Source organism: Salvelinus fontinalis, chromosome 32, assembly GCF_029448725.1.
Source record: "Salvelinus fontinalis isolate EN_2023a chromosome 32, ASM2944872v1, whole genome shotgun sequence".
NCBI classification, from domain to species: Eukaryota; Metazoa; Chordata; class Actinopteri; order Salmoniformes; family Salmonidae; genus Salvelinus; species Salvelinus fontinalis.
In genome coordinates, this window is record NC_074696.1 from 12143503 (window position 1) to 12157482 (window position 13980).

Below are 13980 nucleotides of genomic sequence, written 5' to 3' on the forward strand. Positions count from 1 at the left end.
AACAGGCTGGTAATAGGGGGTGCGACAATGGCGGCGGACAGTTTCAGAAATAGGGGGTCCAGATTGTCAAGCCCAGCTGATTTGTATGGGTCCAGGTTTTCCAGCTCTTTCAGAACATCTGCTATCTGGATATGGGTAAAGGAGAAGCTGGGGAGGCTTGGGCGAGTAGCAGCGGGGGGGCGGGGCTGTTTGCCAAGGTTGGAGTCGCCAGGAGGAAGGCATGGCCAACCATTGAGAAATTTTTGTTGAAGTTTTCGATTATCACGGACTTATCAGTGGTGACCGTGTTACCTAGCCTCAGTGAAGTGGGCAGCTGGGAGGAGGTGCTCTTGTTTTCCATGGACTTTACAGTATCCCAGAACTTTTTGGAGTTAGAGCTACAGGATGCAAATTTCTGCTTGAAAAAGCTGGCCTTTGCTTTCCTGACTGACTGCGTGTATTGGTTCCTGACTTCCCTGAACAGTTGCATATCGCGGGGGCTCTTCGATGCTATTGCAGTTCGCCACAGGATGTTTTTGTGCTGGTCGAGGGCAGTCAGGTCTGGAGTGAACCAAGGGCTATATCTGTTCTTGGTTCTGCATTTTTTGAACGGAGCATGCTTGTCTAATATGGTGAGGAAGTAACTTTTAAAGAATGACCAGGCATCCTCAACTGACGGGATGAGGTCAATATCCTTCCAGGGTACCCGGGCCAGGTCGATTAGAAAGGCCTGCTCGCAGAAGTGTTTTAGGGAGCGTTTGACAGTGATGAGGGGTGGTCGTTTGGCCGCGGACCCGTGGCGGATACAGGCAATGAGGCAGTGATCGCTGAGATCTTGATTGAAGACAGCAGAGGTGTATTTGGAGGGCAAGTTGGTCAGGATAATGTCTATTAGGGTGCCCATGTTTACGGATTTAGGGTTGTACCTGGTGGGTTCCTTGATGATTTGAGTGAGATTGAGGGCATCAAGCTTAGATTGTAGGACTGCCGGGGTGTTAAGCATATCCCAGTTTAGGTCACCTAACAGAACAAACTCTGAAGCTAGATGGGGGGCGATCAATTCACAGATGGTGTCCAGGGCACAGCTGGGAGCTGAGGGGGGTCGGTAGCAGGCGGCAACAGTGAGAGACTTATTTCTGGAGAGATTAATTTTTAAAATTAGAAGTTCGAACTGTTTGGGCATAGACCTGGAAAGTATGACAGAACTTTGCAGGCTATCTCTGCAGTAGATTGCAACTCCTCCCCCTTTGGCAGTTCTATCTTGACGGAAAGTGTTATAGTTGGGTATGGAAATCTCAGAATTTTTGGTGGCCTTCCTAAGCCAGGATTCGGAAACGGCAAGGACATCAGAGTTGGCAGAGTGTGCTAAAGCGGTGAGTAAGGCAAACTTAGGGAGGAGGCTTCTGATGTTGACATGCATAAGGCCAAGGCTTTTTCGATCATAGAAGTCAACAAATGAGGGTGACTGGGGACATGCAGGGCCTGGGTTTACCTCCACATCACCCGAGGAACAGAGGAGTAGTAGGATGAGGGTGCGGCTAAAGGCTATCAAAACTGGTCGCCTAGAGCGTTGGGGACAAGGAATAAAAGGAGCAGATTTATGGGCGTGGTAGAATAGATTCTGGGCATAATGTGCAGACCAGGGTATGGTGGGGCACGGGTACAGCGGAGGCAAGCCCAGGCACTGGGTGATGATAAGAGAGGTTGTATCTCTGGACATGCTGGTCTCAATGGGTGAGGTCACAGCATGTGTGGGGGGTGGCACAAAGGAGGTATCAGAGGTACGGAGAGTGGAACTACGGGGTCCGTTGCAAACCAAAACAATATAAACTAGCCTGAACAACAGTATGCAAGGCATATTGATATTTGAGAGAGACATACAATAAGGCATAAAGTGATTGCAGGTCTTGATTGGGAGAGCTAGCTAAAACAACAGGTGAGAGAACAGCAGCTAGTCAGCTAACACAGTAACAGCAGGTAAAAATGGCGACGACCAGGCAGAGAGGGTCGGATTAACTACACACAGATCCTGAGTTAAAGCACAGAGCCGACAGATAAAACACAAATACACGGAATGGAGTACCGTGAATTAATGGACAGTCAAGCAGGCATCAGCTATGTAGCCGAGTGATCATAGTGTACAGGGGGCAGCCGTAGATGGAGCAGTGAGGCCTCCACTAAGCTAGCCCGCGGCGTTTAAAGTTAGTAGCCCGGGGGGGTGGTCTGCTCAGACGGAGGGGGTCTGCTCAGACGGAGGCCGGTTGAGGGCACAGCGGATGGGGTGTTCGTCTGCAGACCAGACGTGGTCGTGTCGACAGAGAATCCAAGCCGGATGGCGGTGGCGAAAGAGAGGTTGTGAATTGTAGAATTGTGTATGCTAACTGGTGCTAGCTTCGTGATTCAGACAGCTAGTCATGGGTAGCAAGCTAGCAGAAGATGGAGGTCTGTTTTTAGCCACGCCGTGCAATTCCGTCTGTAGATTAGTGGGGTTCCGTGTGGTAGAGGGGACCAATCCAATTGTCAAAATAGTTATAGTGGCCTAAGAAGATTGTTCGATAGACCTGTTCAGATAGCAGCCGATATGCTCAAGACAGCTAACGATTAGTGGGCCGCAGTTAGCATATGGACGTTCAGGTTACGTCGCAATGGAGGGGCCAGTTGAAATACTCCCTCGGGGCCTCCCGGGTGGAGCAGTGGTCTAGGGCACTGCATCGCAGTGCTAACTGCGCCACCAGAGTCTCTGGGTTCGCGCCCAGGCTCTGTCGCAGCCGGCCGCGACCGGGAGGTCCGTGGGGCGATGCACAATTGGCATAGCGTCGTCCGGGGTAGGGAGGGTTTGGCCGGTAGGGATATCCTTGTCTCATCGCGCTCCAGCGACTCCTGTGGCGGGCCGGGCGCAGTGCGCGCCAGCCAAGGGGGCCAGGTACACGGTGTTTCCTCCGACACATTGGTGCGGCTGGCTTCCGGGTTGGAGGCGCGCTGTGTTAAGAAGCAGTACGGCTGGTTGGGTTGTGCTTCGGAGGACGCATGGCTTTCGACCTTCGTCTCTCCCGAGCCCGTACGGGAGTTGTAGCGATGAGACAAGGTAGTAATTACTAGCGATTGGACACCACGAAAAATTGGGGAGAAAATGGGATAAAAATTATAAAAATAAAAAAATAAAAAAAATAAAAAATGAAATACTCCCTCGGGCAGATAACGTCGGTATCCCAGTCGTGAAGGCCCGGTGGGGCTCCACATCGGCAGTAAAACGGGTCCGGATAGGTGATTGTAGCCCAGGAGTGGCTGATGGAACTCTTCAGCTGGCTAGCTCCGGGATAATTGGTGTTTGCTCCGGAATTGATGTTAGCCAATAGTCACTCGGATAGCAGCTAAAGGATAGCTGATAAGCGCTAGCTGTGGTTAGCTGAACTACTAACGTTAGCTTGTGAGCTGGCTAACTTCTGGCTAGCTTCTGTTGTAGATTTCGGATACGAGGTGAATAATACTTTTGAGGAAAAAAAAAAACAGATCCGCTCCACATTTGGTGAGGTGGGTTGCAGGAGAGTGTTTTGAAGTTGAGTTTTTAAGAAGAAAAAAATATATATATAAAAAGATATGCGAAGAAAAATATATAAAATATATATACACGGGGCAAGACGAGGACAAAGGACATCTGACTGCTACGCCATCTTGGATTGAGCTTTGGGGTAGAAGCTGTTCAGGAGCCTACACCGCGTTCTTCAGGTCCTTCACTGGGGTCAAACAACATGGAGCTGGCTACACCGCGTTCTTCAGGTCCTTCACTGGGGTCAAACAACATGGAGCTGGCTACACCGCGTTCTTCAGGTCCTTCACTGGGGTCAAACAACATGGAGCTGGCTACACCGCGTTCTTCAGGTCCTTCACTGGGGAGGCAAGAGCAGCGTCAGTGTTTTGGATTTTACTATCCTTGTTGTGACCTTCTGGAGACATTTCGCTGGTCCCAACAAGGAAAAAGGCTATTTAGGGTTAGGGGTTAGAATTAGGGGTTAGAATTAGGGGTTAGAATTAGGTTAGGGGTTAGAATTAGGTTAGGGGTTAGAATTAGGGGTTAGAATTAGGGTTAGAATTAGGTTAGGGGTTAGAATTAGGGTTAGAATTAGGTTAGGGGTTAGAATTAGGGGTTAGAATTAGGTTAGGGGTTAGAATTAGGTTACGGGTTAGAATTAGGTTAGGGGTTAGAATTAGGGTTAGGGTTGGGTTAGGGTTATAATTAGGGTTAGGTTTAGGTTATGGTTAGAATTAGGGTTAGGTTTAGGTTAGGGGTTAGAATTAGGGTTAGGTATAGGTTAGGGGTTAGAATTAGGGTTAGGTTAGGGGTTAGGTATAGGTTAGGGGTTAGAATTAGGGTTAGGTATAGGATTTTGACCGGGAATGAATTGTTTGGTCCCCACAAGGACAGCAAAACAAGCATGTGTGTGTTTGGGTAATGATGTTTAAAATAAAAATGTAGTTACATTGTGCAGTGTAATACTGATACCACAGCAACACCACAGCAATACCACATTAATACCACAGTAATACCACATCAACACCACAGTAATACCACAGCAACACCACATCAATACCACAGTAACACCACAGCAACACCACATCAATACCACAGTAACACCACAGCAATACCACAGTAATACCACAGCAATACCACAGTAATACCACATCAACACCACAGTAATACCACATCAACACCACAGCAATACCACAGCAATACCACAGCAATACCACAGTAATACCACAGTAACACCACAGCAATACCACATTAATACCACAGTAATACCACATCAACACCACAGTAATACCACATCAACACCACAGCAATACCACATTAATACCACAGTAATACCACATCAACACCACATTAATACCACAGCAATACCACAGTAATACCACAGCAATACCACAGTAATACCACAGCAATACCACAGCAATACCACAGTAATACCACAGCAATACCACAGTAATACCACAGTAATACCACATTAATACCACAGTAATACCACAGCAATACCACAGCAATACCACATTAATACCACATTAATACCACAGTAATTTCACAGTAATTTCACAGTAACACCACAGTAACACCACAGTAACACCACAGCAACACCACAGCAACACCACAGCAATACCACAGCAATACCACAGTAATACCACAGTAATACCACAGTAATACCACAGTAATACCACAGCAATACCACAGCAATACCACAGTAATACCACAGCAATACCACAGCAATACCACAGTAATGCCACAGTAATGCCACAGTAATACCACAGTAATACCACATTAATACCACATTAATACCATAGTAATTTCACAGCAATACCACAGTAATACCACAGTAACACCACAGCAATACCACAGTAACACCACAGCAATACCACAGTAATACCACATTAATACCATAGTAATACCACAGCAATACCACAGTAACACCACATTAACACCACATTAATACCACAGTAACACCACATTAATACCACATTAATACCACATCAACACCACAGCAATACCACAGTAATACCACAGCAATACCACAGTAATACCACAGTAACACCACAGCAACACCACAGCAACACCACAGCAATACCACAGTAATACCACAGAAATACCACAGTAATACCACAGTAACACCACAGCAATACCACAGTAATACCACAGAAATACCACATTAATACCACATCAACACCACAGCAACACCACAGCAACACCACAGTAATAACACAGTAATACCACATTAATACCATAGTAATTTCACAGCAATACCACAGTAATACCACAGCAATACCACAGTAATACCACATTAATACCATAGTAATACCACATCAACACCACAGTAATACCACATCAACACCACATTAATACCACAGCAATACCACATTAATACCACAGCAATACCACATTAATACCACAGCAATACCACATCAACACCACAGTAATACCACATCAACACCACATTAATACCACAGTAATACCACAGCAATACCACAGTAACACCACAGCAATACCACAGTAATACCACATTAATACCACAGTAATACCACAGCAATACCACAGTAATACCACAGTAATACCACAGCAATACCACAGCAATACCACAGCAATACCACAGCAATACCACATTAATACCACAGTAATACCACATCAACACCACATTAATACCACAGCAATACCACAGCAATACCACAGTAATGCCACAGTAATGCCACAGTAATACCACAGTAATACCACATTAATGCCACAGTAATACCACAGCAACACCACATTAACACCACATTAATACCACAGTAACACCACATTAATACCACAGTAATACCACAGTAACACCACATTAATACCACATTAATACCACAGTAATACCACATTAATACCACAGTAATACCACAGTAATACCACAGCAATACCACAGTAATACCACAGTAATACCACAGTAATGCCACAGCAATACCACAGTAATACCACAGTAATACCACATTAATACCACATTAATACCATAGTAATTTCACAGCAATACCACAGTAATACCACAGTAACACCACAGCAATACCACAGTAACACCACAGCAATACAACAGTAATACCATAGTAATACCACAGCAATACCACAGTAATACCACAGCAATACCACAGTAATACCACATCAACACCACATTAACACCACATTAATACCACATCAACACCACAGCAATACCACAGTAATACCACAGCAATACCACAGCAATACCACAGCAATACCACAGTAATACCACAGTAATACCACAGCAACACCACAGCAATACCACAGTAATACCACAGTAATACCATAGTAATACCACAGCAATACCACAGCAATACCACAGTAATACCACAGCAATACCACAGCAATACCACAGTAATACCACAGTAATACCACATTAATACCACAGTAATACCACAGCAATACCACAGTAATACCACAGTAACACCACATTAATACCACAGTAACACCACATTAATACCACATTAATACCACAGCAACACCACAGTAACACCACAGCAATACCACAGCAATACCACAGTAATACCACAGTAACACCACAGCAACACCACAGTAATACCACAGTAATACCACATTAATACCACATTAATACCATAGTAATTTCACAGCAATACCACAGTAATACCACAGTAATACCACAGTAACACCACATTAATACCACAGTAATACCACAGCAATACCACAGTAACACCACAGCAATACCACAGTAATACCACATTAATACCATAGTAATACCATTGCAATACCACAGCAATACCACAGTAATACCACAGTAACACCACAGCAATACCACAGCAACACCACAGCAATACCACAGTAATACCACAGTAACGCCACAGCAATACCACAGCAACACCACAGCAATACCACAGTAATACCACTTGTATTTGCAACCATAAAGTACTAGGACTGTCACGTTTGTAGTAGGTGAACTGTAGGTAGTGGTACATGGACGCTACAAACTTATCCGCGATGAATCCTCCAACCACAGGAGTCAGTTCTGCCTCACACCTCACATGCCTCTCCAACACCTTTGTCTAGTGGTCTGGGAGGGAGAAAGAGAGAGAGAGGGAAGGAGGGAGGCATAGAGATAGGAAGAAAGGAGGTAGAGAGAGGGAGCGAAGCGAGAGAGGAGGAGGAGGGAAAAGGAATTTACTTGATGAGTGACCTGTTCTGAAACTCAAAAGCTTTGTTTGATATTTGGACAGATAAGTTCACCTTTGTTGCAGGGATAAAAGAGTGACTGGTTGATGGGGGGATTTCATAACAGAGAGACAGACCAGCGATGGAGGGGTAGAAAGAAAGATTCACCAGCGATGGAGGGGTAGAAATAAAGACTTACCTGAGATGGAGGGGTAGGAATAAAGACTCACCAGCGATGGAGGGGTAGAAATAAAGACTTACCTGAGATGGAGGGGTAGGAATAAAGACTCACCTGCGATGGAGGGGTAGAAATAAAGACTCACCAGCGATGGAGGGGTAGAAATAAAGACTCACCAGCGATGGAGGGGTAGAAATAAAGACTCACCTGCGATGGAGGGGTAGAAATAAAGACTCACCTGCGATGGAGGGGTAGAAATAAAGACTCACCAGCGATGGAGGGGTAGAAATAAAGACTCACCAGCGATGGAGGGGTAGAAATAAAGACTCACCTGCGATGGAGGGGTAGAAATAAAGACTCACCTGCGATGCAGGGGTAGAAATAAAGACTCACCTGCGATGGAGGGGTAGAAATAAAGACTCACCTGCTATGGAGGGGTAGAAATAAAGACTCACCAGCGATGGAGGGGTAGAAATAAAGACTCACCAGCGATGGAGGGGTAGAAATAAAGACTCACCTGCGATGGAGGGGTAGAAATAAAGACTCACCTGCGATGGAGGGGTAGAAATAAAGACTCACCTGCGATGGAGGGATAGAAAGAAAGACTCACCTGCGATGGAGGGGTAGAAATAAAGACTCACCAGCGATGGAGGGATAGAAATAAAGACTCACCTGCGATGGAGGGGTAGAAATAAAGACTCACCTGCGATGGAGGGGTAGAAATAAAGACTCACCTGCGATGGAGGGATAGAAATAAAGACTCACCTGCGATGGAGGGGTAGAAATAAAGACCACCTGCGATGGAGGGGTAGAAATAAAGACTCAGCTGCGATGGAGGGGTAGAAATAAAGACTCACCTGCGATGCAGGGGTAGAAATAAAGACTCACCTGCGATGGAGGGGTAGAAGTATTTAAAGTCTCTGACCTCCCTGGCTCCTTCTGAAGCAGCCAGACACTCATCATAGACCTTGAAGAAGTCCCTCAGAGCCAGCTCCATGTCTGACAGTGACGTACGGTAGTTATCACCGTTATACGCCCACACCGCTCACACAAACAACATCTGGAACAACAACACACGGTGATACAGTAACACAACATTACAACACGTTCATTGTAACTAGATTAGAAGACCAGACTTATTTCACCAGAACACAGAACACCAGAACACAGAACACAGAGCACCGGAACACAGAGCACCGGAACACAGAGCACCGGAACACAGAGCACCGGAACACAGAGCACAGAACACAGAACACCAGAACACCAGAACACAGAGCACTGGAACACAGAACACAGAACACAGAACACAGAGCACCGGAACACAGAGCACCGGAACACAGAGCACCGGAACACAGAACACAGAACACAGAGCACTGGAACACAGAACACAGAACACAGAACACAGAGCACCGGAACACAGAGCACCGGAACACAGAGCACCAGAACACAGAACACAGAACACAGAGCACCGGAATACAGAGCACCAGAACACAGAACACCAGAACACAGAGCACCGGATTACAGAGCACCGGAATACAGAGCACCGGAATACAGAGCACCAGAACACCAGAACACAGAACACAGAGCACTGGAACACAGAGCACTGGAACACAGAACACAGAACACGGACCACCGGAACACAGAGCACCGGAACTGGTGGACTGTTTTTAAAAATAAAATAATTGTGAGCTTCAAGGAAGGCCTATATCAACGATCTAGGAGGAGGAGAGAGGAGACAGGAGGAGAGAGGAGGAGACAGTTACATACACACAGAGGCAGACAGGCACAAGAGCACAAACACACACACACACACACAAAACAGAGTCAGACACACACATACAGGCTACTCGTTTAAAGTGAACCGAACCACAGGACCCCTTCCTTCCCCAGTGTCATGAACGCATGAGAACACACTACAACTCAGTGGAGTACAGTAGTATAATATACAGCCTGTAAGCCAGTACAGTAGTATAATATACAGCCTGTAGGCCAGTACAGTAGTACAATATACAGCCTGTAGACCAGTACAGTAGTATAATATACAGCTTGTAGACCAGTACAGTAGTACAATATACAGCTTGTAGACCAGTACAGTAGTATAATATACAGCCTGTAGACCAGTACAGTAGTACAATATACAGCCTGTAGACCAGTACAGTAGTATAATATACAGCCTGTAGACCAGTACAGTAGTATAATATACAGCCTGTAGACCAGTACAGTAGTACAATATACAGCCTGTAGGCCAGTACAGTAGTATAATATACAGCCTGTAGGCCAGTACAGTAGTATAATATACAGCCTGTAGGCCAGGTCAGTAGTATAATATACAGCCTGTAGGCCAGTACAGTAGTATAATATACAGCCTGTAGACCAGTACAGTAGTATAATATACAGCCTGTAGGCCAGTACAGTAGTATAATATACAGCCTGTAGACCAGTACAGTAGTATAATATACAGCCTGTAGGCCAGTACAGTAGTATAATATACAGCCTGTAAGCCTACACAATTGGAATAAAAGGTTCTGGATAGAACAGGAAAGGGTTATAATGCTTACTTCATGTATGGCACCCCTAAAGGTTCCACAGTGCCTTCAGAAATTATTCAGACCCCTTGACTTATTCCACGTTTTGTTACGTTACAGCCTTATTCTAAAATGTATTAAATTGTTTATTTCCTCATCAATCTACACACAATAGCCCACAATGACAAAGCAAAGGAACTCTAAAGCTCTGTCAGAGTGACTATCGGGTTCTTGGTCACCTCCCTGACCAAGGCCCTTCTCCCCCGATTTCTCAGTTTGGCCTGGCGGCCAGCTCTAGGAAGAGTCTTGGTGGTTCTAAACTTCTTCAATTTAAGAATGATGGAGGCCACTGTGTTCTTGGAGACCTTCAATGCTGCAGAAAATGTTTTGGTACCCTTCCCCAGATCTGTGTCTCGACACAATCCTGTATCAGGGAGCTCTACAGACAATTCCTTCGACCTCGTGGCTTGGTTTTCACTCTGACAGGTACTGTCAACTGTGGGACCTTATATAGACAGGTGTGTGTCTTTCCAAATCATGTCCAATCAATTGAATTTACCACAGGTGGACTCCAATCAAGTTGTAGAAACATCTCAAGGATGATCAATGGAAACAGGATGCACCTGAGCTCAATTTCGAGTCTCATAGCAAAGGTAAAGAATACTTATTTAAATAAGGTATTTCTGTTGTTTATTTTGAAAACATTTGCAAAACATTCTAAAAACTTTTCACTTTGTCATAATGGGGTATTATTGTGTGTAGATTGCTGAGGATTTTTATTTTTTTAATCCATTTTAGAATAATGCTGTAACGTAACAAAATGTGGAATGAGTCAAGGAGTCTGAATACTTTCCGAAGGCACTGTATATAGAACCCTTTTGCAGGGTTCTTTGATCAGAACCCCAGTGGATTTTCTTCAGTGAACCTAACTTGGTCCCATATAGAACCTTTGGTTTCCATGCAGGGTTCTATATGGAACCAATTTCAATTATATATAAACTCCGCAAAAAAAAAAAAGTCCTCTCACTGTCAACAGCATTTATTTTCAGCAAACTTAACATGTGTAAATTTTGTATGAAAGTAACAAAAGTCAACTGAGACATAAACTGAACAAGTTCCACAGACATGTGACTAACAGAAATGGAATAATGTGTCCCTGAACAAAGGGGGGGTCAAACTCAAAAGTAACAGTCAGTATCTGTTGTGGCCACCAGCTGCATTAAGTACTGCAGGTGCTTCTCCTCCTCATGGATTGCACCAGATTTGCCAGTTCTTGCTGTGAGATGTTACCCCACTCTTCCACCAAGGCACCTGCAAGTTCCCAGACATTTCTGGGGGGAATGGCCCTAGCCCTCACCCTTTTTGCCAGTCCTGTCTGGTCCAGCGACGGTGGGTTTGTGCCCATAGGTGACGTTGTTGGCGGTGATGTCTGGTGAGGACCTGTCTTACAACAGGCTTGCAAGCCCTCAGTCCAGCCTCTCTCGGCCTATTGCGGACAGTCTGAGCACTGATGAGGGACTGTGCGTTCCTTGTGTAACTCGGGCAGTTGTTGTTGCCATCCTGTACCTGTCCCGCAGGTGTCATGTATGGATGTACCGATCCTGTGCAGGTGTTGTTACACGTGGTCTGCCACTGTGAGGACAATCAGCTGTCCGTCCTGTCTCCCTGTAGTGCTGTCTTAGGCGTCTCACAGTACGGACAATGCAATTTATAATTTTTTTATTTCACCTTTATTTAACCAGGAAGGCCAGTTGAGAACAAGTTCTCATTTACAACTGTGACCTGCCAAGATAAAGCAAAGCAGTGTGACACAAACAACAACACAGAGTTACACATGGAATAAACAAACATACAGTCAATAACACAATATATATATATATATTTTTTTAATAAGTCTATATACAGTGTGTGCAAATGGCGTGAGGAGGTAAGGCCATGGTAGCGAAGTAATTACAATTTAGCAAATGAACATTGGAGTGATATATGTGCAGATGATGATGTGCAAGTAGAAATACTGGTGTGCAAAAGAGCAGAAAAGTAAATACAAAAACAATATGGGGATGAGGTAGGTATATTGGATTGTCTATTCACAGATGGGCTATGTACAGCTGCAGTAATCGGTTAGCTGCTCAGATAGCTGATAAAGTTTGTGAGGGAAATATAAGTCTCCAACTTCAGCGATTTTGCAATTTGTTACAGTCATTGGCAGCAGAAAACAGTGAGGAAAGGCAGCCAAAGGAGGTGTTGGCTTTGGGGATGACCAGTGAGATATACCTGCTGGAGCGCGTGCTACATGGTGTTGTTATTGTTACCAGTGAGTTGAGATAAGGCAGAGCTTTACCTAGCAAAGACTTATAGATGACCTGGAGCCAGTGGGCCTGGTGACGAATATGAAGCGAGGGCCCTGGCCACATCTGCAGTCCTCATGTTTCCTTGCAGCATGCCTAAGGCACGTTCACGCAGATGAGCAGGGACTCTGGGCATCTTTCTTTTGGTGTTTTTCAGAGTCAGTAGAAAGGCCTCTTTAGTGTCCTAAGTTGGCATAACTGTGACCTTAACTGCCTACAGTCTGTAAAGCTGTTAGTGTCTTAACAACGTTCATTAATTGTTTATGGTTCATTGAACAAGCATGGGAAACAGTGTTTAAACCCTTTACAATGAAGATCTGTGAAGTTATTTGGATTTTTATGATTTATCTTTGAAAGACAGCGTCCTGAAAAAGGTCTGTTTCTTTTTTTTACTGAGTTTAGAACCTTATTACCCTTTTTGGTTCTATCCAGAACCCTTTTTTTGTAAGAGTGTACACTCATCTACATGGTTCCAAAAGTAATTGAAAAACACTTAATTTAAAAAAATATATAAACTACAATTTAAAAACGACTTTTTTATATACCAAATGTATTCAGTTATAGTTGTTTTTTGAGAGACAGGCAGCTCTACAGATTGAGATCAGCGCTCCTCTGTTCCATACAGCAGAGAACAGCCCTGACTTTCAGCTCTGAAGGGGGCGAACTGCGGGTATTTATAGGGTTCTCGTTTCTCGAACGCCTCCACGGTGTCCTGGCTGGGCATGGTCTGTCTGAAGGCGGGCAGCCGCTGTTTGCACCGCTTCAGTTACTGCGCCCGTCCTCTTCATAAGGTTACCGAACACTCGCAGCTCTGGGAAGTAGGTAAACTTCTCCACTCCGCATGGAGCTGCAGTTGAGGTTGCAGAAGGCCTCGCTGTCCCTGAGCAGTCGGTACAACCGGAGAGACACCTCGAGGTAGTCTACTGTCTCCTGCCATTTCTCTCCGGTGTACTGATCCAGCGTAGTATTTATACGCGGAGTCTACCCGCATTAGTTCATGTCGCGGGAAAGTCGTAAAGTTGTATTTCTCGTATTAACTGAAAACGCGAATAGAAGAAGAGAGAATTGCGGAGTGCTTGGGGTTGAAATATTTAGTTTATGTGTAAAGGTTGGACGGATGTCCTAAATCTACGTCTCTATTCTATTCTGCTCTGCTGCTTGCGTGAGACAGAGACCACCTCTACCCCCACCACTTATCCCGACACAACTCTCCCTCCCCATTCTGCTCTGTGCCTTGCGTGAGACAGGGACCGCCTCTACCCCCACCAT

The 13980-nt window shown here is 45.0% G+C and overlaps 1 pseudogene; it reads right to left on the reverse strand.

Annotated features, from left to right (window-relative positions):
• Positions 1–3679: 3679 nt before the first annotated feature.
• On the reverse strand, positions 3680–13980 carry LOC129830519 (cartilage-associated protein-like; annotated as a pseudogene).